At 41.0% G+C, this 27,170-nt stretch overlaps 1 protein-coding gene across 5 annotated transcripts in view; it reads left to right on the plus strand.

Annotated features, from left to right (window-relative positions):
- The first annotated feature begins 1,679 nt into the window (after positions 1 to 1,679).
- The window catches only part of PHLDB2 (pleckstrin homology like domain family B member 2), a 255,691-nt gene continuing 230,200 nt past the window's right edge, over positions 1,680 to 27,170 (plus strand). For all 5 annotated transcript variants that reach the window (XM_082840592.1, XM_082840595.1, XM_082840597.1 and 2 more), the window contains exon 1: positions 1,680 to 1,897. The gene's annotated coding sequence lies outside the window, so the exon portion shown is untranslated. The remainder of the gene's footprint in view (positions 1,898 to 27,170) is intronic.

The following is a 27,170-nucleotide window of genomic DNA, read 5'->3' on the forward strand; positions in this document are numbered from 1 at the left end:
TATGACTGAGATTTTAGAATCTTATGACTTTAGATGTGGAAGGGACCAAAGAACATTTGTGCCATTGCTCATGTTACAGGAGGGGAAACAAAACCAGAGAGGACTGCCTGGCCTAAGGCAGAGCTGACACTAGAATTTGGTCTCTGAGTCCCTTTCCGTCATTTCCAGCTGCCTCCCTGAGTGCCTGATGTGCAGGAAAGAACTAGAACTCATGAGCTGCCATTTCAGGAAGTTAGATCACGGCTTCATAAAAAGCATCCGTATGTGGAAAGGGACGCTGAGTGAGCTGGTGAGCTCACCATCATAACGACTATTTCTGAGAGAGTGTATATTGGTTTCCTATTGCTGTTATAACAAAGTAACCACAAACAGTGGTTTGCAACAGCACAAATTTCTTATCTTTCCAGTCTGGAGCCAGAAGTCTAAAATGGGCCAGCAGGGCTGTGTTCCTTCAAGAGCCCCTAGAGGATACTCCATTTCCTTACCTTCAATTTCTAGAAGCCAACTCCCTGCATCTTCAAAGCCAGCAGTGTAGCATCCTCAATCTCCCTCTGACTCTGGTTCTGTCATCTCATCTTCTTTGATTCTAACCTCTTATGAGGACCCTTGTGATTCATTATTCCCACCTGGATGATCCAGGATAATTTTCCATCTTAAAATCCTTAATTGATCACATAGGCAAAGTCTTATTTACCATATAAGGTGGCTTATTCACAGGCTCTGGGGATGAAGACATGGACATCTCTGGGGGCTCTTATTCAGCCTGCCATAGAGTGGATCCTGAAATGTGCGTTCACACTGATACTGAGCTGAAAGCAGGCCTGACTTCAAATCCTGGCTCCAGCACCTATTCATTGCCCAACAATTACCCCTTTGAGTCTCTGTCCCCTCATCCACAAAAAAGAATAAAATCTCAAGGTTATGATTATTTGTGGCAATATATATAAAATGCTTAACATAGAGTGTGCCCTCAGGAAGTGGCAGCCATGTTTGTTCAAGGAACTTCCAGGTGATTCCCACCAGACAGGAATTCCATAGAAGACATTCCATTATTAAGTTCTATAAGATTTGATAAAGTGACCTCCAAATTCTCTTCTGAGATTGCTAAAATAAAAGGGAAAGAAGTAAAGGGGATTTTTCTCCCAGATATAATTGTGTTGTCTACTTCACAGATCCAGATCTGTCCCACACTAGGTCTTACCTATCCTTTCTGTGCAGCCCAAACTGGCCAAAACTCTGGTGGTCCCTTGAACATATACCCAGCTTTTCTTCCCTCTTCACGCATATTGGATGTTAGGTGGAGGGAGATTATTCTTGAGATTGACTAGACTAGATAGACAGTATTATTCCTTTTACGTGTCAGGAAGTTAGAACTCAGAAGGTAACTAATTTGCCCAAGTTAGCTCAGTCAGAGGCTGAGCCAGGACTCTACTCATTTCTGCCTCATTCCCAACCCATTGGGAATGAGGTAATTGATTTTCTGGGTTGTCAATAGCTAACAGACCCTGCTTTTTGCCCCCTGTGGTACTGCTGTCTGATTGTGTCACCTAGATCTCTGGTTGGGTTTGAGCAGGATTGAGAGCCTGACCTGGTGTGTAATGATTGGCCAGACCAGGCAGCTGAGACCAGCACGAGCTCCCGCCTTCACATCTGTCAACATACCTGGCTGCAAGCAAATTGCTGCCCGTGACCACTGTGTCCAGGAGCCAGAGAGACCAGGAAAGGAAACAGAGGGGAACATCTCAATTTCGTGCTTGGGGGAGAAGTAGAAGCCTGTGTTGATGCTTCTTCCAAACATCCCAAAATCTTCAGCAAGGATTGGAACAGTCTCAGACCGCCCCTGCTGAACCAGGAAGGAAGCTGAGGGAAGAATCCAGATCGAGAAGCAGCAATCAAGGTAGGTGATCTGTCTGGTCACAGGCCCTTCTCTGGAGATCACAAAGCAAGCGCTTGACCCAACCTTGCAGCCAGCACGTCTCGGGTGATGTTCTGCTGAAGGAGGTGTGGTCGATGTGGGCGTATGTCGGGCAAATCAAATCATTTGTCCTCCAACGTATTCTGAAAGTGGGTTGTATTTTTCTCCCAGCTTCTCTCTCCTTTGAAAATTGCTGCTGTTCTTCTACATATTTCAAAAGTTTAAAAAAAATCTTTCATCATAAAAAATCCTATTTGTGATTTGTTGAAATTCTTCCATCGATCGTGGCTCTGCAAACATGGCTTTGTTCCAGAACTTCGTTTGCATGAATTCTTTTCACTTTCAAAATACACCAAAGAGGACAGTTTGCAATTATTCTGAGGAATGCACAGTCCATGCAGAGGCTGTAAACCTCAAAAGACAGGATATCCCAGGAAGCCATGTGCATTTTTCTGCTTTGGAACCTAGGGAGTTAAAAGTCTTGAAATTGCTGGAGCAGAATCAAGCCTATTTACCTAAGCTTATCACCCCAGGCAGCAGGTCAATCATTTACTGATGCCAGGCTCTTTCCTACCTTTGGTGGAGGACCGCTAAAGCCCTTGCCTGATTCTCTCTAAAGAATGGACACAAGGCAACTTAGAAGATACATTTCTCTGAAGCTATAGCCTCCAGACCAGAGACCATTTTTACCCTGCCCAGAGTAGTAAATACCGCAGGGTCCTTCCCAGCTCGATAATAAACGTGAGCTAAGCGCACAAGCTGGATATCTGACACCACCTCGGACATAAGAGCTCATGACTTTGGAGAAACTTCTCCTGCTGCTGGAAGCCTATAGGGAACAAATAGACGAGCTCTAGAATAAGTTATTATTCTAGGGGGGGAGTGAGGTTGTTACATAATCCTCAAAAACATGGAATTTTCCCCTCCAAGTCTACACATTCCAGAAATATTCTTAGTGATCACGATCCACTCTTCTTTAGGCCTGAATGTAACTCCTCTAGAAACATTGTCATATTGTCACAGCATATGTCTGTCAGGTCTGTGCAGTGGTTCCTGTTTTTTATAATTATTAGAAGCCTGGTGGTAGGGAGGCCCTATTTTTCTGAACTCCCTTTAAGGAAGGGGCTGGGCCATGTATTTGACCTGGTAATGTTTGACACTATTGTTTTGGGCTGTGTTGGGTCTTCGTTTCTGCGCGCGGGCTTTCTCTAGTTGCAAAGAGAGGGGGCTTCTCTTCGTTGCGGTGCATGGGCTTCTCATTGCGGTGCTTTCTCTTGTTGCAGAGCACAGGCTCTAGGCGCGTGGGCTTCAGTAGTTGTGGCACGTGGGCTCAGTAGTTATGGCTTGTGGGCTCTAGAGCACAGGCTCAGTAGTGGTACACGGGCTTAGTTGCTCCGCGGCATGTGCGATCTTCCCGGACCAGGGCTCGAACCCATGTCCCCTGCATTGGCAGGCAGATTCTTAACCACTGTGCCACCAGGGAAGTCCCAGTGTTTGACACTATTTTTGTCAATCATTTATGGAACTGAAGTGACTCCCCTCTGGTGAAGTTTGTGGCTGGAGGTTTTAAGTGGCTCCGGCAGTTAACTAGAAGCAGGAGTTGAGGCCACTGAGAGTGCAGCCCAGGCACAAACCCCATGTGTGATTTTCCATGAATCTGGGGCTAATTCCCAGGAATGTGGTGAAGAATTATGAGAAACTGATTGACTTCTGTGACAATATTAAGCTCAGTAAAATGGTAAGTGTGTATCTGGCCGGTTTCCAGAGAATTCTTGGAGATAACGATGGAGGTGGTTTTGAAGAGGGGGAAGGGTGTCAGTGCATTCAAATGCATTGGCCAGATTTACCCACAGTCCTGTAGGCTGTCTGTCCCACACTAGGTCTTACCTATCCTTTCTGTGCAGCATCTGGCCAAAACTCTGGTGGCCCCTTGAACATATACCCAGCTTTTCTTCCCTCTTCACGCATATTGGATGTTAGGTGGAGGGAGATTATTCTTGAGATTGACTAGACTAGATAGACAGTATTATTCCTTTTACATGTCAGGAAGTTAGAACTCAGAAGGTAACTAATTTGCCCAAGTTAGCTCAGTCAGAGGCTGAGCCAGGACTCTACTCATTTCTGCCTCATTCCCAACCCATTGGTTTTCCCAAGTGGCCATGGAATTAAGCACATGCAGGAGCTTAAATTGGGTGGTGGGTGGGAATGTCACTGAGGAAAGCAAGGCTGACTAACAAAGTCAGTGGTTCTCCACTGGCCCTTGGATGTGCCATGCCCTGGGCCAGTTGGGTACCACTGTAACCAAAAGGCCAGCATTGACTAGATTGGACCTTCTTTGAGGGGAGGTAAAGGGAGGAGTGGGTGAGCAGCAAAGAGAAGTGTTCCCAGTTCTAGTGGTGGCAGTCACTGGGGTCTTCCCAGTCCCGAATATTTCCTAAGGAAACCCAGGCAATTCTCAGCCTAGATCTCTACCCCATTCCCTTCCAGAGATTCATGGGCCCCAACTGAAATACAACATCTGCACTATTTCCAGGGAAAACTGACACCATCTTAATCTTTCTCTGAAAACTGAAGAATTTAATTACTGTTTCACTTCACCTCAGCTAATATCCACTCATCTAAATCCAATGGATTTGGACAAAGACGCTTGCACTCTTTTTCAGATTCATCCTAAACATTCCATTAGCTGTCTGGCAGACATTCCAAAGCAGCCACAATTCCTGAGCATTTACAAGATCAAGATAAAGGAATGCCATCATGAAATGTGGTTGGCTAAACAACTTTGAACAAAGAGTTTCTTCTTTTTTACTGACCCACCTCATACATACCTAAGAGTGTGATAGCAAAGGCATTACAAACAAGGATTGCATCACCAAGTCCACTGAGTGCCCTTTTTTTATACAGTTGGCCCCGCGTGAACTCTACTCAAATGCTTTCATTTTTGTTAACTTAGGATAAACAGGATAAAAAAATGTTTTGTTAACATTAGGATAAAGAGAAAAGTTGAAGCTGAAATATAAGGATGAATAACAACATTTCATGTTTATCCAGTGCTTCTTAGGACCAGGAATTGAACTATTGCCCCTCATTTCTTTTTCATTTAATCCCTATAAGCAATTTACAATACTTGCTCAAGTCACAGAGCTAGTGAGATGAGGTGAAATTTGAGTTGGAGCCTATCTGACTCCAAAGCCCATGTTCTCTACACTCTGGGAAAAATACTCACCCAACAGTATCTATACTCTTTGTATTTTAAGTGTAAAAGACTAAGGAGTCCTTTCTAAATTATTTGCTTGGATCCTCAGAGTATATATTTATGACACACACACCCCCCATAGTATCCTTGATCCTATACAGGTATAAAAATCAATATCACAGTGGTTTTCCTCTCCTCCAGGAAAGTAACCACAAAACACACACACACACACACACACACACACACACACACACACACATGCACAAACAATTGCCCACAGGTTAGCACATTTATCCCTTTCTGAAACTGCAAGAGAAAATTGTTTTTCTCTCCTGGTTCACAAACATTGTTTAGTTTGTTTGATTTTAATGTGACATACAAACACATTTTTTATGCATTATACCAGGATTTTTTTGATGTTTATTTCTGCAAATTTCTGTCTTTGAGAAAGCTAAGTATGTCAAAACTTTCCAGTATGGTTTTATTTAATCTTCATAAGAGCCCTGTAAGAGAAGTGTCATTTTCTGATGATAGCCTTTGAAATAAGGAACCTGAGACTCATTCAAGGTGAGTGTCCTTCTCAATATCACTCAGCTGGCACATCCCAGAGGGTTCGGGACTCCAAATTCTTTGCTCTTTTTTTCTAATACACAAACAGTTCTCTGGATTCCTAAGGCTTACAAATGATAAGAATGGGACACACAGCTATTTTCAGAAATTAAAAGTGCCGAATGACTACACAGTCTGTTCTCAGGCTACAGAGACCCACTCAGATAGTGACTGTTTTGGGCTGGGATTCTATCGGGTCAGTATGGTCATGTTGTTACTCTAATTAGATTTTCATTGAGTACTGGAAATGAAGACACTAATTGTTAATAAAATCTGCCTCGAAAGCAAAAACTTTTAAACCCACGGGCCCACGAGCAAAATAAGATCTCAAAGAAATTCTTGCTTGGAGAAATCAGTGGTAACAAATCACTGTCCCCTAATCTATTCCATGCCTGGGGGACAGTGTATGTGAGCAGGGCTTACAGAGCCCCCGTGGTGTCTCTTGATGTACACAAGTCCTCTCTTGGTTAACTCTGTAACCAGATGAATGTCTCATGAGTCAAGCAGTTGCCAAATAGTAGGAAAGCTAAGGAGGTTGAGAATCCGTCCTAGATATAGTCCCAATACCTATAGAAGCCAACGAAAGTTACAGGAGGAATTCTTGTGCCCTATGAATTCCATTTGTCTTAAAATGCTATGAGGAGTCAGAAAGCCCTGCATCAGCTGTGAATCTGGGTGAGGACTAATCATTTTTTTTTTTTAATAAATCTATTTATTTTTATTTTAGGCTGTGTTGGGTCTTTGCTGCGGTGCGTGGGCTTCTCTTGTTGCCGAGCACGGGCTCTAGGCACGTGGGCCTCAGTAGCTGTGGCACTCGGGCTCAGTAGTTGTGGCTCGTGGGCTCTAGAGCGCAGGCTCGGTAGTTGCAGCGCATGGGCTCAGTTGCTCCGCGGCATGTGGGATCCTCCCGGACCAGGGCTCGAACCCGCGTCCCCTGCATTGGCAGGCGGACTCTCAACCACTGCGCCACCAGGGAAGCCCAGGACTAATCATTTTTTTACTCCTAATGCTTTACTGGGAACTGCACCTGGTTGGTCACCTGAGTCTCCATCCCATGTGGCAGTCTTGTTGTCCGCGTCCTTGCCTTGGGGTTCATACACATCTTCATCACAACTTTTGTCCTCATTTCTGTGACCTCAGAGGCTCTAAGGATATTGGTGCCGGAGAACCTATAAGTTTTGGGCAATGAGAAAACAGAACGAAACTTCTGCCCCTGCCCTGCACCAGCTTGAAAATTATTTCCCTCCTTTCTACAGTTCCAAGGTCAAGTTTCCCTTGGGAGCAGCTAAGAAACTAAAGGTCACAAAAGCTGGCAATTCACCATGCCTTGGAGGGCTTCCCAGAAAGCAAAAGGAAAATGAGATTGTTTTCACATAAGACCTCTGTAGTTGGAGGACAGGATTCAAACAGTTTGAATCTGCAGTTTCACTGTGCACTTAGGTAACCCCCATAAAGTCCAGCGTTGTTTTTTTTTTTTCCCTAAAGCCAAAGCAATATCAAAAACCCTTCCTGCAGAGAACTCTAACTAGGCAGAATTCTTTTTTATCATCGCTGGGCTGATGTTTTCAAGGATTCATTTCTTAAAATAAGCCTTATATGGTGCATTTAGCTGGACCTCTTGTTTATTTCTGGATAATGATGGCTGTCATCCATGGGACCTGCTTTGTGGTGCTCTCATTAGATTTCACAAGGTAAGCAGCTGGAAATTTGTGGTTAGTATGTGAGCAGGTAGCAAGAAGAGAGAAAACCCAAAGGCCGACCAGAGATGTTGCAGAAAGCAGACTTCTCTCTGACCAAAGGAAAACCCGTATCTCAATTCAAAGGAGATGCAACCTCAAGTTCAAACATACGTATTCCACAAAATTGAGCTCTGCTTCCTAGACAGGAATCCCGAATATAGGCAAGAACCAATGGCTAGACTTCCCCAAACCTGACTGTTCTCGACCAAAATTCAACTCTTTTTGTTTCTCTTTGGAGAATGGAAGTGCCCCTGAGAAGAGGTATTATTATAGAATGTAGTTGTGTTGGTAACTTGCAATCCAACAAATAGATCATAAAACATAGCCCAGTTGTAGGCATCCTGATCCTGACTCCACCAGTGTCTTGCTCTGCACCTTGGTGCCGGTTTCTAAAGTTCTTGCTGGTGACTCAGTTTCAACTCTTTACCATCTGCATCCTTCCTGTGAAGAACCACAAACATTTTTTAACAGGTCATCTTCACTTCTGCAATAGTCACCCACTCTTTCCCAGAAACATGTTAGGTGCTATTTTTGAAACAGGATTAAATAATCTTAGCGGTCTTAAACTTATCAGGTGAGCCAAACCACAGCCTCTGTAGAGTCCCCTGTTTGGGTCTCTTTGTGTGTATAAATACACTTCTAATTATTTGTAGAGTACTCTGATGATTACGAATTCTCAATAAATATTCCTTGGTGATAATAAACTAGTAATTGACTGTAAATTGAGTAGAAAAAGTGATTTATTAAAAAAAAAAAAAGACTTTGGAATTTCCAGGCATGACTAGCAAACTAGAAGTATTCACTGTGGTGCGGAGGGAATGGTGCATCTCTGACTCCTGCCCCTCCCTAACCCACCTCAGCTGCTTGCCCAGGGTTGCTCACCCATTGCTAACTGGGTGCCTGTGCTCATGTCCCTTCTTGTAAGCTTCATGAAAGGCTGTTTGTAATGAAGAGAAGGGATAACGAGGAAGAAGAACGCATCAAAGATCTTCCCCGAGGCCCCAAACTGAAAGGACAGTTTTCTTTAGAGAGGCTCTAACTTCACTCTTATATTCTGCAGAGATGAATGATCATCAGGATGACGGACAGAATTATGACGTTCCGTTCCAAACACTGATGTTTTTTATTTTTAACCTCAGGTTATTTTACTCTACTCTCTTTTTCCTATAAAAAGGAAAGAATAATGTTGCTCACTGTGACATGGTATGAGAGAAAGCTGCCCAGGGCAGTACTGTTCAAAGGAAACTGCTAATTGCACCAAGCACCAAGGCATGATGGGAAGTTCTCATAAAGAAAATGTGTAGCATCCTGGCACATACCAGTTCACTTCGTCGCCACAGACCATGCCCAGGGAGCTCTAAGGCCCCGAAGAACCACTCTCATGACTAATGGCAAAGAACCTCTGGCCCAACAAGAAAAGCACTCAAAGAAATTGGGCATCAGTGGTCTGATGTTTCAGTAGCAGTCAGAGACTGCATCATATTGCTGCCCATTTTTGTTCCCTTTTAAAGATGAGAGAGGGAAAGACAACATTAATTATAATCACTAAGGGTTATCTGGCAATTTTCCAGGTGATGAGGGAATGACTTGAATTCAGTCAGAATAGACCAATTTCCTGGCAGCATCCTCAAGTGACTTTCTATTGTACTCAGCAAAAATCTTACTGAGTTTTCACATTTCTCAGTTTTGATTCTATTCCTAATATCTAATTGACTTCTTAGGTAGTCTTCTGGGGAGAGGGGTGTGTAACACAATAAATAATGCTTACCTGATAGTCTACATACTGGCTACACTTACTTTCTAGAAGCCACAAAACAAACCACGCAAAGTCACCCTTGGGTTGCCCACCATATACATTCAGCTAAGGCAGGTTAGGAAAGGAATAGACTTATGATTCAACCATGAACTACCTTTTAGTGAGGCCAGAGAACCAAAATGGCCTATGGTTCCAACAATCATTATCAGTGTCAAATTTTAGCTCTATGTAGACCTCAATGTACTCCCATCAAGTTTACAAAAAAAAAAAATGGCAAGGTGCTGAAATATGGGACAATTTCATATATTCTCTAATGTTAATGAACAAGTGGCCAAACACCAGTTGGCACCTTCATAACTTTTTTTACAGGGTCAGTGAGCACACCTTATTTCTTGAATTGAACTGAATTCCTAATATTGAACTAGATTCTCTAGCCCTGCCAGTTTTCTAGCAGGAGGAAAAGTGTTTCAGAGCATGAGGCAATATGGAACTCTGTTTTCCCACTTTCAAAAAGCCATGTGGCCACATATACACTTATCTCTAGTCCTCATTCTGCCCCATGAGTATCCCATCTGTGCCTGAGAGTCTGCTAGACAGTGAAGGTAAGGAGGGGCATAGCCAGCAGAGACTTTCCAAGAGATGCAGGAACAGTTCCTGACAATCCTGTTTTTCACTGTGCATTACCTGAAAGGGAAAAGGCAACACTTTGAACAGAGGAGACTTTCATGCCATAAATCATCAGGCATTTGTAAGCACCAAGTGTTTTACTGTAATTGCAGTGGAACAAAAATAATTTACAAGTTGTGTGTGTGTGTGTGTGTGTACAATGTACGGAAGGAATTTTAATATGGGAAAGACGTTAGATCAATTTTATGAAAAGACAAATCTTTTGTCTGGCCTATTTCTGGGTGTGGGTTCCACAAAATCTAGATACTTGCTTAATTTCTGGAATTAATTAGCAAATGTCTGTCCAAATCATGGGCCTTAAAGACTTCTATTGATAGCACACCCCTTTCTTTAAAATTGCTACAACACATTTTGATCATTTTTAGAAAAGGCAAACTACAAGAACCTTTGACATGTTAAAACTTCTTTTGAGTTATCTAAACGAATGTCAGGGTCAGTTAATAATAACTGGGCTTCGTATGTCTTCAAGTAACTCTTGGCATGCTAAAGTTTATATCCCATTACCATCTTATTTTACATGATCTTATAAGTAAGATTAACTAATGAAATTCAAGTAAACTGATAAATTGATACAGGGGCCTGAGCATTATTTGGCTACATGTAGGCTTAACCCACTCTCCAGACATATTTTTTTCTTCTACAGACAGGCAATCTGATTATGTCTTAATCTTTGGCTGTTCTCCAGAGAGGAGGGTCACAATATTTCTCCTTTAAACCACTATCTGATACACCTCCAACTGGGATACTATTATTTTCACATGCATTTATCTCAGAAGCTATGAGTTCCCACTTGACCCAAGCCAAGGTCATAATGGCATGTTGGAATCAAATATTTTCCATTGTTCTATCATAGATCCAATAAAAAGACATTTATGGAGTGCCAAATGTACAATTGACACTGTGCTAAGCGCTACAGATGAAGAGATGGGTAGCTCACAGTTCTGCCCAGAGAAGACCAGTATCTCGTAGAGCAGATGAACTAGTGAAGGAGCCAAGGCAACATGGTGTGAAGCTGTAAGGACAGTGACAACTGAACACAACACAGAAAAGTTCTAGATCGCTTCTCAGGAAGACTTTCAGAGGAGTTGAGGTCCAAGTGGTGTTTTAAAGAAAAGGAATTAGAATTTGCATCCTTCTTTTTTAAGAATTCACACTTTGAAGAGAAAGCTGCCTCCTTTCCGGAATTTGTCTGAACATCTTAAAGAAGAGAAAGTACAGGAGTGGAGACAGTTGTGGTAGGCATGGCTCAGCAAGTTTTGATTGCACAGAGAAGGAAGGGAAGAGGGTCCAGAGGGAGCCTTCTGATTAAAAGATAAGAACTAGAACTTTACCCTGAATCAGAGCCTGTACCTAATTCTCAGCTCTTGAACCCGGAGCCTTAACTTAGAATCATTCTGTGCAGTCCAGGCCCCATGTGCTCTCGCAAACCCTGGGGACTTTTGCCTGGTGAACAGTAGTGATATAAATCTGAGCTCTACTCAGTTATGATTTGAACTGCATTTATCCTGGGAGCAACTTTTAGGAAGAACAAAGAGCCAAACACTGTAGAAATGGCAGTGAGGATTCTGACATCCGCAAGCAGACACCATTTAGGAAGCTCAGGGTTAAAGAATAGGGATGACCCACCTGGCACACAGCCCAACAGCCTCCGTTAACATCCAAATCCAACTCCGACTTGAATACCACACATTTTAAGCAGGATACAAGCCGGAAGGGCAAGCTTAGTAGCTTTCACCCTAGCCTGGTTGGAAATCCTTCTTAAGTTGGCTTAGGTAAATATTTAGCATGTAAGTGAAAACTTCTACCATCTTAAACAATTGGCCTGTTTCCTGAAGTTGGGCCAAGAGATTGATGAGTTGTCGGATTCTTTTAGAAACTCAGATTATAAATCAAACTTCTGATGGACCAACTTTCATGTTGGTTTCATTCTTTCATCCACCGAAATAAAGAATGTAAGTAAAAGCTAATTAGAGCAGATTTGATTACATAAATACTTATGTATACTTACCCCAGTTGAAAGTTGGGCAGAAAATGAATTGGCAATTCATAAAAGAAGAAAGGCAAATGACCTATAATCATATGAAGAGCTGTTTAGCCACACCAAAAAAGAAATAAAAGTAAATTTAAACAGTGAGATAACATTTCCATTTTATAAGATTGGCAAAAATTGGGTAACACCAGGTGTCAGAGAGCATGGGAAAGAGGCACATTCACACACTGCAATGGTGGAAGTGTGAATTGTTGCAACCACTTTTTTTTTTTCTAAATAAAATTTATTTATTTATTTTTGGCTGCATTGGGTGTTCATTGCTATGCGCGGGCTTTCTCTAGTTGCAGCGAGTGGGGGCTACTCTTTGTTGCAGTGCACGGGCTTCTCATTGCAGTGGCTTCTCTTGTTGCAGAGCACAGGCTGTAGGCACGCGGGCTTCAGTAGTTGTAGCACGTGGGCTCAGTAGTTGCAGCTCGTGGGCTCCAGAGCATAGGCTCAGCAGCTGTGGTGCACAGGCCCAGCCGCTCCATGGCATATGGGATCCTCCCAGACCAGGGCTCGAACCCGCATCCCTTGCATTGGCAAGTAGACCATCAGCCACTGCGCCACCAGGGAAGCCCTGCAACTTCTTTCTTAAGTGCAGCTTGTCAAACTATATAAAGATTTTTAACGAGGGTAACTTGTGACTTAGCAAATCCACTTCTAGAACTTATTTTTAGACAATAATAGAAGAGTGCATTGAAATTTTCCCATAGTTCACAGATATTTCTGTAAGATTATTTTATAGCAGCAAATTTTTTTTTTTTCTTGCGGTACGCGGGCCTCTCACCACTGTGGCCTCTCCCGTTGTGGAGCATAGGCTCCGGAAGTGCAGGCTCAGCAGCCATGGCTCACGGGCCCAGCCGCTCCGCGACATGTGGGATCCTCCCGGACCGGGGCACGAACCCGTGTCCCCTGCATCGGCAGGCGGACTCTCAACCACTGCACCACCAGGGAAGCCCTATAGCAGCAAATTTTAAAAATCAGCCTAAGTGTTTATTGGAGAGGGCTTGGATAAACACACGCACATACACACTCACACACGAGGATACTGTGCAGCCATTTAAAATGATGAGGTCCGTCCAACAGCAGTGGTGGAGCTTGAACTCTGTCACCAATAGATCTATGTTTGCATTTTAACTCTACCAGTTACTGGCCTACCAGGGACTTAAGGCAAGTCATTTGACCTCTGTAAGTCTTGGTTGTCATCTTTAAAAATGTCATCTTTAAGAATTAGTTCCTATGTTCCTATATTTTAAGATTGAGGTGAATTAGATGAGAATACGAAAGTAAAGCTCCTAGCACATCACCTAACACACAATAAACACAGAATTCTTTGTGACTAAGCCTCTTGATTCAATACTGTCACTTCTGTACAAAATGGCAAACTAGACCCAAAATTCTGCCTCTTGATCTTCCCAATACTTTATTGAAATAAATGTATTTTTTAAAAAGTATAAACTAATAACAGAGAAGACACTATTAAAAAAAAGTCTAAATAAGAAAGTTCCCTTAATGATTAAAATTATTGTTGTTATTCGAAACCAATAGGTATACTAGAAAATAATGTTAAAGAAGCTTTTCAAAATTTAGAGCAAAATGACATGAGTGGAGATGTAATAAAAAGGATAATTAAATATAATAATAAAAATTACAATAGCCAACATATACTAAGAGCACTTGAATATGTGTCAGGTGCTGATTTACATCCATTATTTCAATCAGTCTTCCCAACAAACTTATGAAGTAGCTAGGGATATTATTCCCTCTTGATACTTGGAGAGATTAAAGCACCAAGAAATTAAGGAATTAGCCCCCAGCCACATGGCTAGTATATGGCAGATTAGGGTATGCACTCAGCCAGTGTGACTCTGTGCTGGATTGTCTCTGTCACCTCGGCATCTCTGCCACACCTGCTAAAGATTTCTCTGCATCACAAAGAAGCAGAAACTACATTTCCCAGAGTTTCAGATTAGAGCCTGGAGCGGAAAACTGTGATTTGGAAGGTGGAAGAGAAGAGGCCATTATTCCCCAGAGCAATGGAGACAGTTGGAGGCAGATGTAGGGGCAGAAGGTGCCCATGAGGTTTGAAGCAGCTTCAAGGTGAGCATCTGGAGAAGCACACATGTTGGGATTGCAGACTGAGCTAGTCAGTGACAGTTCAAGAAACTTTCACCCTCTGGCCCTTCCAATGATTTTTCCTTGTATTGAAACACTTCCTACTGGGAACACACAGAAAGGCTTTTGTTTTGCTGACCAAACGCTGACTGATAAAGGTTCCAAATACTGAGATCCAATCCAGGAAGTCCCGTATCTAATTCACAGGTGTCTCAGAAACAACACAGAAAATTGAAAGGAAGGAATTACCGAAAACAATCTTAGTACTCAAAACTCACAATGCTTAGATTAAAAGGGCTCATGTCCAGCTAAATGAATTAAAAAGAAAAGCAAACAACTAGGCAGTCTTATGCTATTTTAGAATTCTGAAGACTAAAAAAACATAAGAACTTTCAGAGAGGAAAAAGAGTAACCTACAAGGAATGTAACTTAAACTGACTTCTGACTTCTCATCAACATCACTGTATGACATAAGGCAACTGCTAACAACTATAAAAGAGGAAATCGGGGCTTCCCTGGTGGCGCAGTGGTTGAGAGTCCACCTGCCGATGCAGGGGACTCGGGTTCGTGCCCTGGTCCAGGAAGATCCCACATGCCGTGAAGCGGCTGGGCCCGTGAGCCGTGGCCGCTGAGCCTGCACGTCCGGAGCCTGTGCTCTGCGGCGGGAGAGGCCACAACGGTGAGAGGCCCGCGTACTGCAAAAAAAAAAAAAAAAAAAAAAAAGAGGAAATCGACAGTAACACAATAATAGTGGAGGACTTTAACACCTCACTTACACCAATGGACAGATCATCCAAAATGAAAATAAATAAGGAAACAGAAGCTTTAAATGACACAATAGACCAGATAGATTTAATTGATATTTATAGGACATTCCATCCAAAAACAGCAGATTACACTTTCTTCTCAAGTGCACATGGAACACTCTCCAGGATAGATCACATCTTGGTTCACAAATCAAGCCTCAGTAAATTTAAGAAAATTGAAAACATATCAAGCATCTTTTCTGACCACAATGCTATGAGATGAGAAATGAATTACAGGGAAAAAAATGTAAAAAACACAAACACATGGAGGCTAAACAATACGTTACTAAATAACCAAGAGATCACTGAAGAAATCAAAGAGGAAATCAAAAAATACCTAGACACAAATGACAATGAAAACACAACAATCCAAAACATTTGGGATGCAGCAAAAGCAGTTCTAAGAGGGAAATTTATAGCTACACAAACCTACCTCAAGAAACAAGAAAAATCTTAAATAAACAATCTAACCTTACACATGAAGGAACTAGAGAAAGAAGAACAAACAAAACCCAAAGTTAGCAGAAGAAAAGAAATCATAAAGATCAGAGCAGAAATAAATGAAATAGAAACAAAGAAAACAATAGCAAAGATCAATTAAACTAAACGCTAGTTCTTTGAGAAGATAAACAAAATTGAGAAACTATTAGGCAGACTCATCAAGGAAAAGAGGGAGACTACTCAAATCAATAAAATTAGAAATGAAAAAGGAGAAGTTACAACAGACACCACAGAAATACAAAGTATCCTAAGAGACGACCACAAGCAACTCTATGCCAATAAAATGGAAAACCTGGAAAAAATGGACAAATTCTTAGAAAGGTATAACCTTCCAAGAATGAACCAGGAAGAAATAAAAAATATGAACAGACCAATCACAAGGAATGAAATTGAAACTGTTATTAAAAATCTTCCAACAAACAAAAGTCCAGGACCAGATGGCTTCACAGGTGAATTCTATCAAACATTTAGACAAGACCTAACATCCATCCTTCTCAAACTCTTCCAAAAAATTGTGGAGGAAAGAACACTCCCAAACTCATTTTATGAGGCCACCATCACCTTGATACCAATACAAGACAAAGATACTACAAAAAAAGAAAATTACAGACCAATATCACTGATGAATATAGATCCAAAAATCCTCAACAAAATGCTAGCAAACAGAATCCAACAACACATTAAAAGATTCATACACCATGATCAAGTGGGATTTATCCCAGGGATGCAAGGATTCTTCAATATACTCAAATCAATCAATGTGATCCACCATATTAACAAATTGAAGAATAAAACCCATATGATCATCTGAATAGATGCAGAAAAAGCTTTTGACAAAATTCAACACAATTTATGATAAAAACTCTCCAGAAAGTGGGCATGCAGGGAACCTACCTCAACATAATAAAGGCCATATGCGACAAACCAACAGCAAACATCATTCTCAATGGTGAAAAACTGAAAGAATTTCCTCTAAGATCAGGAACAAGACAAGGATGTCCACTCTCACTGTTATTATTCAACATAGTTTTGGAAGTCCTAGCCTCAGCAATCAGACAAGAAAAAGAAATAAAAGGAACACAAATTAGAAAAAAAGAAGTAAAACTGTCACAGTTTGCAGATGACATGATACTATACATAGAGAATCCTAAAGATGCCATCAGAAAACTACTAGAGCTAATCAATGAATTTGGTAAAGTTGCAGGATACAAAATTAATGCACAGAAATCTCTTGCATTCCTATACACTAATGATGAAAAATCTGAAAGAGAAATTAAGGAAATACTCACATTTACCATTGCAACAAAAAGAATAAAATATCTAGGAATAAACCTACCTAGGGAGACAAAAGGCTTGTATGCAGAAAACTATGACACTGATGAAAGAAATTAAAAATGTTACTAACAGATGGAGAGCTATACTATGTTCTTGGATTAGAAGAATCAATATTGTGAAAATGACAATACTACCCAATGCAATCTACAGATTTAATGCAATCCGTATCAAATTACCAATGGCATTTTTTACAGGACTAGAGCAAAAATCTTAAAATTTGTATGGAGACACAAAAGACCCCAAATAGCCAAAGCAGTCTTGAGGGAAAAAAACAGAGCTGGAGGAATCAGACTCCCTGACTTCAGACTATACTACAAAGCTACAGTATTCAAGACAGTATGGTACTGGCATGAAAACAGAAACATAGATCAATGGAAAAAGATAAAAAGCCCAGAGATAAACCCATGCACCTATGGTCAACTAATCTATGGCAAAGGAGGCAAGGATATACAGTGGAGAAAAGACAGTCTCTTCAATAATTGGGGCTGGGAAAACTGAACAGCTACATGTAAAAAATGAAATGAGAACACTCCCTAACACCATACACAAAAATAAACTCAAAATGGATTAGAGACCTAAATGTAAGACCAGACCCTATAAAACTCTTAGAGGAAAACATAAGAAGAACACGCTTTGACATAAATCACATTAAGATTTTTTGTTTTGTTTTGTTTTTTTTTGCAGTACATGGGCCTCTCACTGTTGTGGCCTCTCCCATTGTGGAGCACAGGATTTGGACATGCAGGCTCAGCGGCCATGGCTCACGGGCCTAGCCACTCCGCGGCATGTGGGATCTTCCCAGACCGGGGCACGAACCTGTGTCCCCTGCATCGGCAGGCGGACTCTCAAACACTGCCACCAGGGAAGCCCGCAGTAAGATCTTTTTTGATCCACCTCCTAGAGTAATGGAAATAAAAACAAAAATAAACAAATGGGACCTAATGAAACTTAAGAGCTTTTGCACAGCAAAAGAAACCATAAACAAGACGAAAGGACAACCCTCACAATGAGAGAAATATTTACAAATGAATCAATGGACAAAGGATTAATCTCCAAAATATATAAACAGCTCATGCAGTTCAATATTAAAAAAACAGACAACCCAATCCAAAAATGGTCAGAAGACCTAAATAGACATTTCTCCAAAGAAGACGTACAGATGACCAAGAAGCATATAAGAAGCTGCTCAACATCACTAATTATTAGAGAAATGCAAATCAAAACTACAATGAGGTATCACCTCACCCCAGTTAGAATGGGCATCATCAGAAAATCTACAAACAACTAATGTTGGAGAGGGTGTGGAGAAAACGGAACCCTCTTGCACTGTTGGTGGGAATATAAATTGATACAGCCACTATGGAAAACAGTATGGGGGTTCCTTAAAAATCTAAAAATAGAATTACCATATGATCCAGCAATCCCACTACTGGGCATATACCCAGAGAAAACCATAATTCAAAAAGACACATGCACCCCACTGTTCACTGCAGCACTATTTACAATAGCCAGGTCATGGAAGCAACCTAAATGCCCATCAACAGCCGAATGGATAAAGAAGATGTGGTACATATATACAATGGAATATTACTCAGCCATAAAAAGGAAGAAAATTGGGTCATTTGTGGAGACGTGGATGGATCTAGAGACTGTCATACAGAGTGTAGTAAGTCAGAAAGAGAAAAACAAATATCGTTCATTAACTCATATATGTGGAACCTAGAAAAATGGTACAGATGAACTGGTTTGCAGGGCAGAAATTGAGACACAGATGTAGAGAACAAATGTATGGACACCAAGGGGGGAAAGTTGTGGGGGGTGGGGGGTGTGTGTGATGCATTTGGCGATTGGGATTGACATGTATACACTGATGTGTATAAAATTGATGACTAATAAGAACCTGCTGTATAAAAAATAAATAAAATAAAATTCAATAAATAAATAAATAAATAAAACTCCTTTGCAGTTTTACAAAAAAAAAAAAAAATCACTGTATGATATTCGAAGATGTTGGAGAAACGCCTTCAAAGTTCTGAGGAGACATGATTTCAACCCGGAATTCTATACCCAATCAAACTATAAATCAGGGTTAGAGCTGGAATTCTATACCCAACCAAACTATAAATCTGGACTCTTTCTGGTAGATAAGGACTCTGAAATGTTAACTTCTATGCACAATTTTTTAAACGAGGGCAAAACCTTAGTTCACTTGATAACCTTTCTGCATCATGCAAGACAATGATGTTTAATCATTTTACTACTATGAGTTTATTTCCATGAATATTAAAAAGCTGGAGCATAGCAAGCTCTTACATTCATGTATGTTATTTAGAACAAAGGTATTGTAGGTATTTACATATAAAAACTTTTTAAAAATATATAATATATGAATACGGCAGGATTGTGATGATAGCGCATGAATGACTGACATTTTGCTAAAGTAAATGACTTAGTGTCTTATCTCTTCCAAATATACTTAGATTTTAAAAGAAAAGACTTAAAGAACACTGCAGACCAAAAGCAAGAGCTCATCAGCCACAGCAATGCCAGGGCAGAGGAGCCCAGGGACCATTACTTGGTGACCCACCCCTGAACGTGGCAGAGTTTCCATTGCTTAGATTCCACATCCATCGCCCTCTCCACGGAAGCTTCTGACTCTTTTGGGTCCCCAGGTAACCCCTCCTGCAGGGAAGAGAATGTGAGGACCAGTTAAGCTGAGTGTTCTCATTTGCCCACAAGTTCCATTTCTCCTTATAAAGTGATGCATTTAACAATATGACTTGCATGCCAATATCTTTATTTTAACTTCCTCCTATTTCCCTCTACTTTTTTAATCTTCTTAGATTGCATCTTTCTGTGTAATCTCAAATCTCATTTGGAGTGAGGAAAAGTTTATCTAATACTAGTCACACTAATCTCAGTTTCTTGTGAGAGTCACAGCCTCCAGAGCCTGATCACCTGTGGGCACATGGACACACTGGAGCTTCTGGTCCTATAGTCAGGGTTCTTGGTGCCACAAACAGACAGTAACTTTGAAGCTCTAAGCAGAAAAGGAATTTATTGGAAGTATGTCAGATAGTTCACAGAATGGCTAGGAAGGCTGGAGAGAAGCACAGGGAGGAAACAGAGGAGGCAAAACAGAGCCAAGTTGGCACCCCAGGACAGTCTGTTCAAGATGCTGACACTGGTGTTGTCACCACACAAGCCCGCTACAGTTCCACCAGCCGCACCTGGACTCTACCTTCCATCAGAGGCACCGACCATAATCTCTAAAGGCCCTGGACATTTGCATTCCTCAGTAAAGACTCAAAGTCTTGGGCAGATGTAGCTGATAGCCTGAGCTGCCTGTGATCTAGAGAAGGAAACCTCTGGCCCTTTGGGCCTGGGTATCCTTACAGAAATTCCCTGACATAGGAAGCAGGGCAGGCAAACCTCAGGAAAGTCCAGTTCACTTGGTGACCTTCTGTGGTTCTACCAGAGCAGCTTTCCATGCTCCTCTGTATTGTTACCTCATTGCTCTCATTAAACTGAGCAGTTTGCAAATCAGGATATTTATGTTGGATTAATTATATTTATATAATATGTACTTTCTATTTCTTTCAAAGTCAGATTTTAAACATAAGTTTCTCATTTAAAATTTTAGTGTCTTTTTTTTTTTTAGCTGTACGCAGGCCTCTCACTGCTGTGGCCTCTCCCGCTGCGGAGCACAGGCTCCGGACGCGCAGGCTCAGCGGCCATGGCTCACGGACCCAGCCGCTCCGCGGCACGTGGGACCTTCCCGGACCGGGGCACGAACCCGTATCCCCTGCATCCGCAGGCGGACGCTCAACCACTGCGCCACCAGGGAAGCCCTTTAGTGCCTTTTTATTTGTACTTTTAAATAAACCTGGACAAGGCTGAGGAGTCTTCCCTGTGAAATTGTATTGGGACTTACGTTGCAGATTACCTGTGAGTTTCTTTCATTTGAGAAAATCCATTCTGAGGATAAATTCAGAGAGGCTGAATGGTCTAATGCAATCAACCACAAACAGTGTAAGATGCTTATTTTATGAATTGTTGAAGATTTTAAACTGTGATAGTACAAATACACTGAACTGCTTCACTTAAGAACCCAATAGATGTCGCTGGTAAATTCTGGTAAAAAACAATCTGTGGGGAAACAAGCACATCTGACTTAGTGATGTATGAAATATGATGTCAGTGAGTATAAAAATAATTAATGTCAACTGTTGATATTCTTTGTACTAAATTATATTCCTAAGCAAGATTTTTATGTTTTATTGGGTCTGACTTCACACTGCCCTATTACAATAACATTCCCAATGTCTAGTTTAGTCTCCTTTACATTTACAACATCCTGGAGGGTGGTGGTGTTAAATTTAATTTGTCAATCTATGTTAATTTTACAAGGATCCAGATCAAACTTCTGTATAAACAAGAACTGCCTTGCAGAGGCTTTTTGGCAATGTGGCTGGAGAAGTCACAGCTGAACTAAAAAATATGCCGCCGGGGTATTTTTCATTTTTCCCCCTATGATTTTAACGGCTCAAATGAAAGAGCTGTTTTGCTTTAATAATAGAGTCCTTGTTGAAAGTCCTTTAAAGAGCTGTTCTACCACCGTGAAACAGTCTAATTAAGCCATTAATATAACAAAGATACCAATAGTTGCTAAACCAAAGAATACCCTTCCATCTCACAGCAGAAATGAAAGGTGATGTTTTTTCAGCTTGTAGCTTGATTCCCAGTTTAGAGAAACCCTGTCCATTAGACTTTTTTTTTTTTTTTTTGCAGAGAAACATCATTAATCTGTGAAACTTACTACAATGGGATATTATATTCCTCAACAGAGGCTGTTATGGAAACTGCATATTATCAAGACAGCTGTCCGATTAAGTTTTTATAAAGGATTAGGGGGTTATATGAGTACCTAACAGCTGCACCAGATAGACTAAAACTAGGGTTCCAGAATTGTATGCTTCTTGGTATATGGAGTGAAAAGATGTATTCTTTACCAGTGCAGTGAGATATTAATATTTAAAGGGAAAATTAAATTAGAAACAAAACCTCATTCCTCTGAGTGCAAAGTATTGTGTGAATACAAATGAAGAATCAACAGAAGTATATAAAATGTACTCCTTCCTCTTAAGGAGTCCATCATAGTCTCAGTAGGCATGAAAAATTTTGAAACATTAAAATATAATTAAAGGGACTTCCTTGGTGGCGCAGTGGTTAAGAATCTGCCTGCCAATGCAGGGGACATGGGTTCGATCCCTGGTCTGGGAAGATTCCATATGCTGTGGAGCAACTAAGCCTGTGCGCCACAACTACTGAGCCTGCGCGCTAGAGCCCGCAAGCCATAACTACTGAGCCCACGTGCCACAACTACTGAAGCCTGCGCGCCTAGAGCCCGTGCTCTTCAACAAGAGAAGCCACCGCAATGAGAAGCCCGCGTATCACAACGAAGAGTAGCCCCCACTTGCTGCAACTAGAGAAAGCCCGCGCACAGCAACAAAGACCCAATGCAGCCAAAAATAAAATAAATAAATATATTAAAAAATGTATATAATTAAAGATCTAAGTGAAAGTTTGAGGCATTTGAAGAAGTTAGTGCATGAGGAACTGCTGAATGGGTTAAAGAAGGGCCAGAGGTTAAAGAAGAGAGTTGATGGAATTTATCAACCAAGACTTCTGAGAAAAGCCATCAGGATTGTCTGAAGAGTAATCTGTTTAAGTTAGAAGAGACCTGCGAGATCACCTCCTATTCCAGTGCTTCCTAGACTTACCTGTTGAAAACAGTCATATGAGAAACCCCCTAAAAATGAAATTCCTGGTCTTTCCCTCAAGCCTATTGAATCAGATATGCAAGAGAATATATGAGCCCTCTTTTACATATATTTAAATCATTTTACACTGGCTCAGAGGGCCCAAGAACTGTTTGTATTTTTGTTTGTTTATTTGTTTTTCTAAAATGCCTCAGGTGATTATTTTCAACTGGGAAGTTTGGGAAAAACTGTTCTAAGTCAACCTTGTGATCTCAGAAAGTGAAACATTAAACAAATACCAAACGTAAGAAAAAAAAAAAAAGCAGATGGAGACACAGATGTATATGTGAGTGTGTGTGTGTATATGTGTGTGTGTGTGTGTGTGTGTGTGTGCTTGTGTGTGTAAGACAAATAGTAATCCCCTCGGGATTACATAAGAAGAGAAAACTTGCCCAAGGTCCAGGGCCAAAGAGCTCTGGCCCAGTGTCTTTCACAAAATAGACCCTCAAGAAATACTTTGTACTTGCTGAATTGAAAATGAAGCAAGGAACAAAGCAAGCTGCAACCCTCAAGCATTTCATGACCTATTTATTACCACCCTATGTTCAATTCATTTTGTAAAACCTCTGGTTGGTGACACAGACTGTGAATCTTAAAGAGTCTCTTATGGATTGTGTAGCGAGACTGGGTCAAAACATTCAGTGCCCAGGAAACATTTAAACACAAAGGAGGTAAAGAGATTTTGCTGCAATGAGGTAGAAAGTTGAAATTTAAGGAAAGGAGCCTCTGAGCTGCATCTCAGAGAACATATTCAGATGCTTATTAGATTGTGGTAGATTTTGCTAAAGCATGTGATAGAATGAATTGTTCACAAAATAATTCTAAACTGGCTTAGAGGACCTTGAAGAAAATTACTTAAAACTAGCTCAAGCCCTCAGCAAACCACAGAAACATAAACCACCGTATGGGGGATAATCTCACTGTGGCAGGGAGGAATGGATGACCTAATGCTTCTCCACCAGCTCCCACCCTCACCGCCGTCATGCCCTGGTTCTCTCTGCATTCCTCTAGTCGGTGGGAGTTTCTAAAGTTTAGTGTGTAGATATGTATGTGCATTTTTTTTTAACCAAAGAAATGCCTGTACTCATATCCTAACACATTCTAAAATTCTACCATCCTCTTTTCCCACAGAATCCCCACTTTTTTAATATTGAATTTGGGAGGCATATTAATAAGAAGTTGATTTACAAAAAAAAATAGATAATGTTATGACATTAATAGTTTATTTCTTGACTCTTGAGTATATATATTTTAAATACCAGAATCAGAGTTTACTAGAAACATCAAATTGTCATTAAATTCTTTTCTAACAATATATTCCAAATGCATTTTTTACTGTGGGTATAGCTTGAATAAACCATGGCTTGACATTTTTCAAAGGATTGAATCCATAGGATGGGTGAGTAGACAGTCATGATGAAACCATGAGAATGGTTTTGTAACCTACTAGACATCAGTGAGACAGAGGCAACAACCTGCACTTTTCCAATGGGTCTTATCAATGTGAGGCCGGCCCGGGCCATCTTTAGGTTGTAAACATCACTCATGACACCAGGAGTAAGTCTGCAGAGTTCACAGTGAAGTTCAAGGAAGAAAGAAAAGGGAAAACTTACTGCTTTTCAGAGCTGATTGGAGTTAAAATGTAATTTTACATATCTATTTATTATATATTTGTCTCATATATGAGTATATATATATATATATATATATATATATATATAGGCAGCAGGGAGTATTTGTTTTAACATGTAAGTTTACTGTTTGAACCAGCTGAGTTTAAGATGGCAAAAAAAATAATAATAATAACAGCTACTAAATGGCAACATTAAACATTATCCAAACCAGTCTTCACAGCAACTCTATGTGGTGATTATGTTATCCCTAATTTATAGAGGAGGAAAGTAGTCTCAAAGAGGTTAACTTACTTGTCCAAGGGCACACTGATAGTAAGAAATAAAGTCAGATACTGGACTTGGATTTATCTCTCTCCAAAATTGTTAATCAAAATTTTATGTTGAGATAAAATGTTTATTGTTGGTTCACAAGAGCAGCAACATGCAATTTGTAACACAAGGATCTTTAGGGGCAGAGAACTTGGTGTATCTGTCAAACAGGAAAGGGCAGAGGAAGTCCCAGTTTTGTCATTCTCCCTTATTGAATTTATTCTGCAGCCGTGACATTTCTGTAAACGCATCTCAGGAAAGGCATTGCTAGGCAGAGTCTCCACTTCCACTAGGTCAGGGTTTAATACCCATAACACATCTTGCCTTCATTTGTGTGTTGCTAACTCATGCTCATGACTTAAATTCTTCAGTATGTCTGCAGTGAATTAAAATAAGGCCAGATAGCAACACAAAGCGCGGAGCAAAACTCTCTTGAAACTCAAAAACAGTTTCTGAAAACAGAAACCATGTTCACATTTTTTAAATTCTTATTTTACCTTATTTGGAGATGTAAGATGGACTCCAGAGACCCCTCCAACCAGAACATAATGTTAGTAAATCTTTGTTGAGATAAAAGAAAATGTCCTTCTACCCCAAAGATGCTAAATACAGGTCACATCAACAACCACTGTTTCCATTTTCTGGCAAAGCTGAATAAAATTTCCCACTATTTTTCAATTAGGAAAAGTAGCATCTCAGATAACAAGAAAGGCTTTTGTAACAAACTAGCAAACTCGGAGTAATCTTTATTGAAAGTTATGTTTAAAAGGGGGATTTGTGTTGGACTGGAGACCCATTTGGCACCAGTCTCTGGAGAAAGAACTAGAGGGAAGAAAACCTTTCCCATTTTCTTGCTTCTGCGATCTGCGTTCAGTTTTCGTTTTCCCACTGAGAGCCACGTGGGACCTGTGAGCCTGGGAGGCAGACAAAGTCTGAGTCAGAGCTTACACTAACAACTGAAGCAGTGATTTTCCCCATTTTCAGCTTTAGTGACTTCACCCTCTGTCACGAATTTTAGGTGGGGTGGGGAGGAGAGAGGGGGACAGGGCGCCACTTGCTGGTACATAGCAGCACTATTCGGAACCCTCAAAACTAAGCACATTTGGAGACCCAGCCCCAATCCTGCAATTGTTCAATTCAACCTGGAACCACGGTCTTATGAAACCTTATTTTGATGCTCTGGGATAACGGTAACTTGAAGCTCATCATCCAGACTGGAAATGAGCAAGTGGTGCTAAAAATGGAAGGTGCTGTGCACACACATGGGAGGGGCTAAAGCTCAAAGTCTCATGCGCATCGATTCAGAAAGGAATGGACACTGTTGATGAAATTTATCATACACGATGGGATGCGAGCAAATCCTTCATCCTAAAAAGGACAGAAACCCAGAAGGGAATGACTGGGGAGAGTGAGTCACTAGCAGCTGTTAAGAATCATAGACCTCTATTCCTGATTTAACTCTCTCCTTTATCTACCCCAGAGACCAGTGGCTCTCAAACTTTAGCTGCATCAGAATCAGCTTGCCGGCTTGTTAAAATACGGAGCGCTGAGCCCCACCCTCATAGTTTCTGATTTCAGCAGATCTGGGCAGGGGCAGAGAATTTACATTTCTTGCAAGTTTCCTGGTGACACTGACGCTGCTAGTTGAGGATACTGAACTATAAGAACCACTGCCGCAGGCAATACCCGTTTCAGAGTTGAGCCCAAGGGACCAAGACCAGTTTACTTACCTGGAAAACCATCCCAACATTTCTTTAAAATAGGTGCTTCCATGTTAACCTGAAAGGGGCACTGCTAAAAAATAGGATGAGGGGGTCAACGGAACACACAGTCAATCAAGTGATGTCCCCTATCCCGCTCACCAGATTCAGCTCAGGACCAGAGCAGTGTGGGCCAAGGTTGGCCTGTCCTTGGGGAGGCAGGATAAGGTATCAGTTCACTGGAGCCAGACTAGACTTAAATTTGAGACCCAACTTCATCACTTAAGGTTATGAGCTTGTTCAAGTCAGTCCTTTAGCTTTTCTAAACTGTAGTTTCCTTGGATACAAAACTGGAAAAATAATACCACTGATCTCATCGAGTGGTGAGAATTAAATGAGATAATGCTTAGAAAAGCTTTAACACAGTGGCTCATGCATAATAAGGCTTCAGTAAATGCTAGTGATAAGTATTGTTTAATAAAATTATAGCTAGCATTATCATATCATCATCCATACCATTTTTTACTACTCTCAACAAATTCTGAGGTGTTTATCTCATCTTCCGATATTGGAAACTGAGTCACTGAGAAATTACTTCTCTTGCCCAAGGGCATTTTAGGGAGCTCTCTGAAGTTATGCCCCGTGATGCTGCTGCCATCATCATCATTCCAATCCCAGACGTCTAAGTGTGATCTGATCCAGACCCTCTGGACAGCCTTCCCTGAGAACCTGGCCACACTCCTCTCAGGATTAAAGGAGGAGGTATTATTTCTTCAGGCCCTCCTGGGGTTCCTCTCTGCCTTTTTTGGCCCACATACCGCTGCATGTAGTTTGTGTCTGAAATGGAAAATTTCTGTAACACAATACCCAGCTCTGATCCCCACAGACTCTCAAGTCTTTTTTTTTTCCTTTGGTTTGGGTTAAAATATGACTTCATGTACAAAAACAAGCCTCACTTCCCAGTGCTCTCAGCAGATACAGAAGTATCACAGATTCAAAACCTTCTGGTCCCTA

The sequence above is a fragment of the Leucopleurus acutus genome (genome assembly GCF_964270905.1).
Source record: "Leucopleurus acutus genome assembly, chromosome: 5".
Classification (NCBI taxonomy): domain Eukaryota; kingdom Metazoa; phylum Chordata; class Mammalia; order Artiodactyla; family Delphinidae; genus Leucopleurus; species Leucopleurus acutus.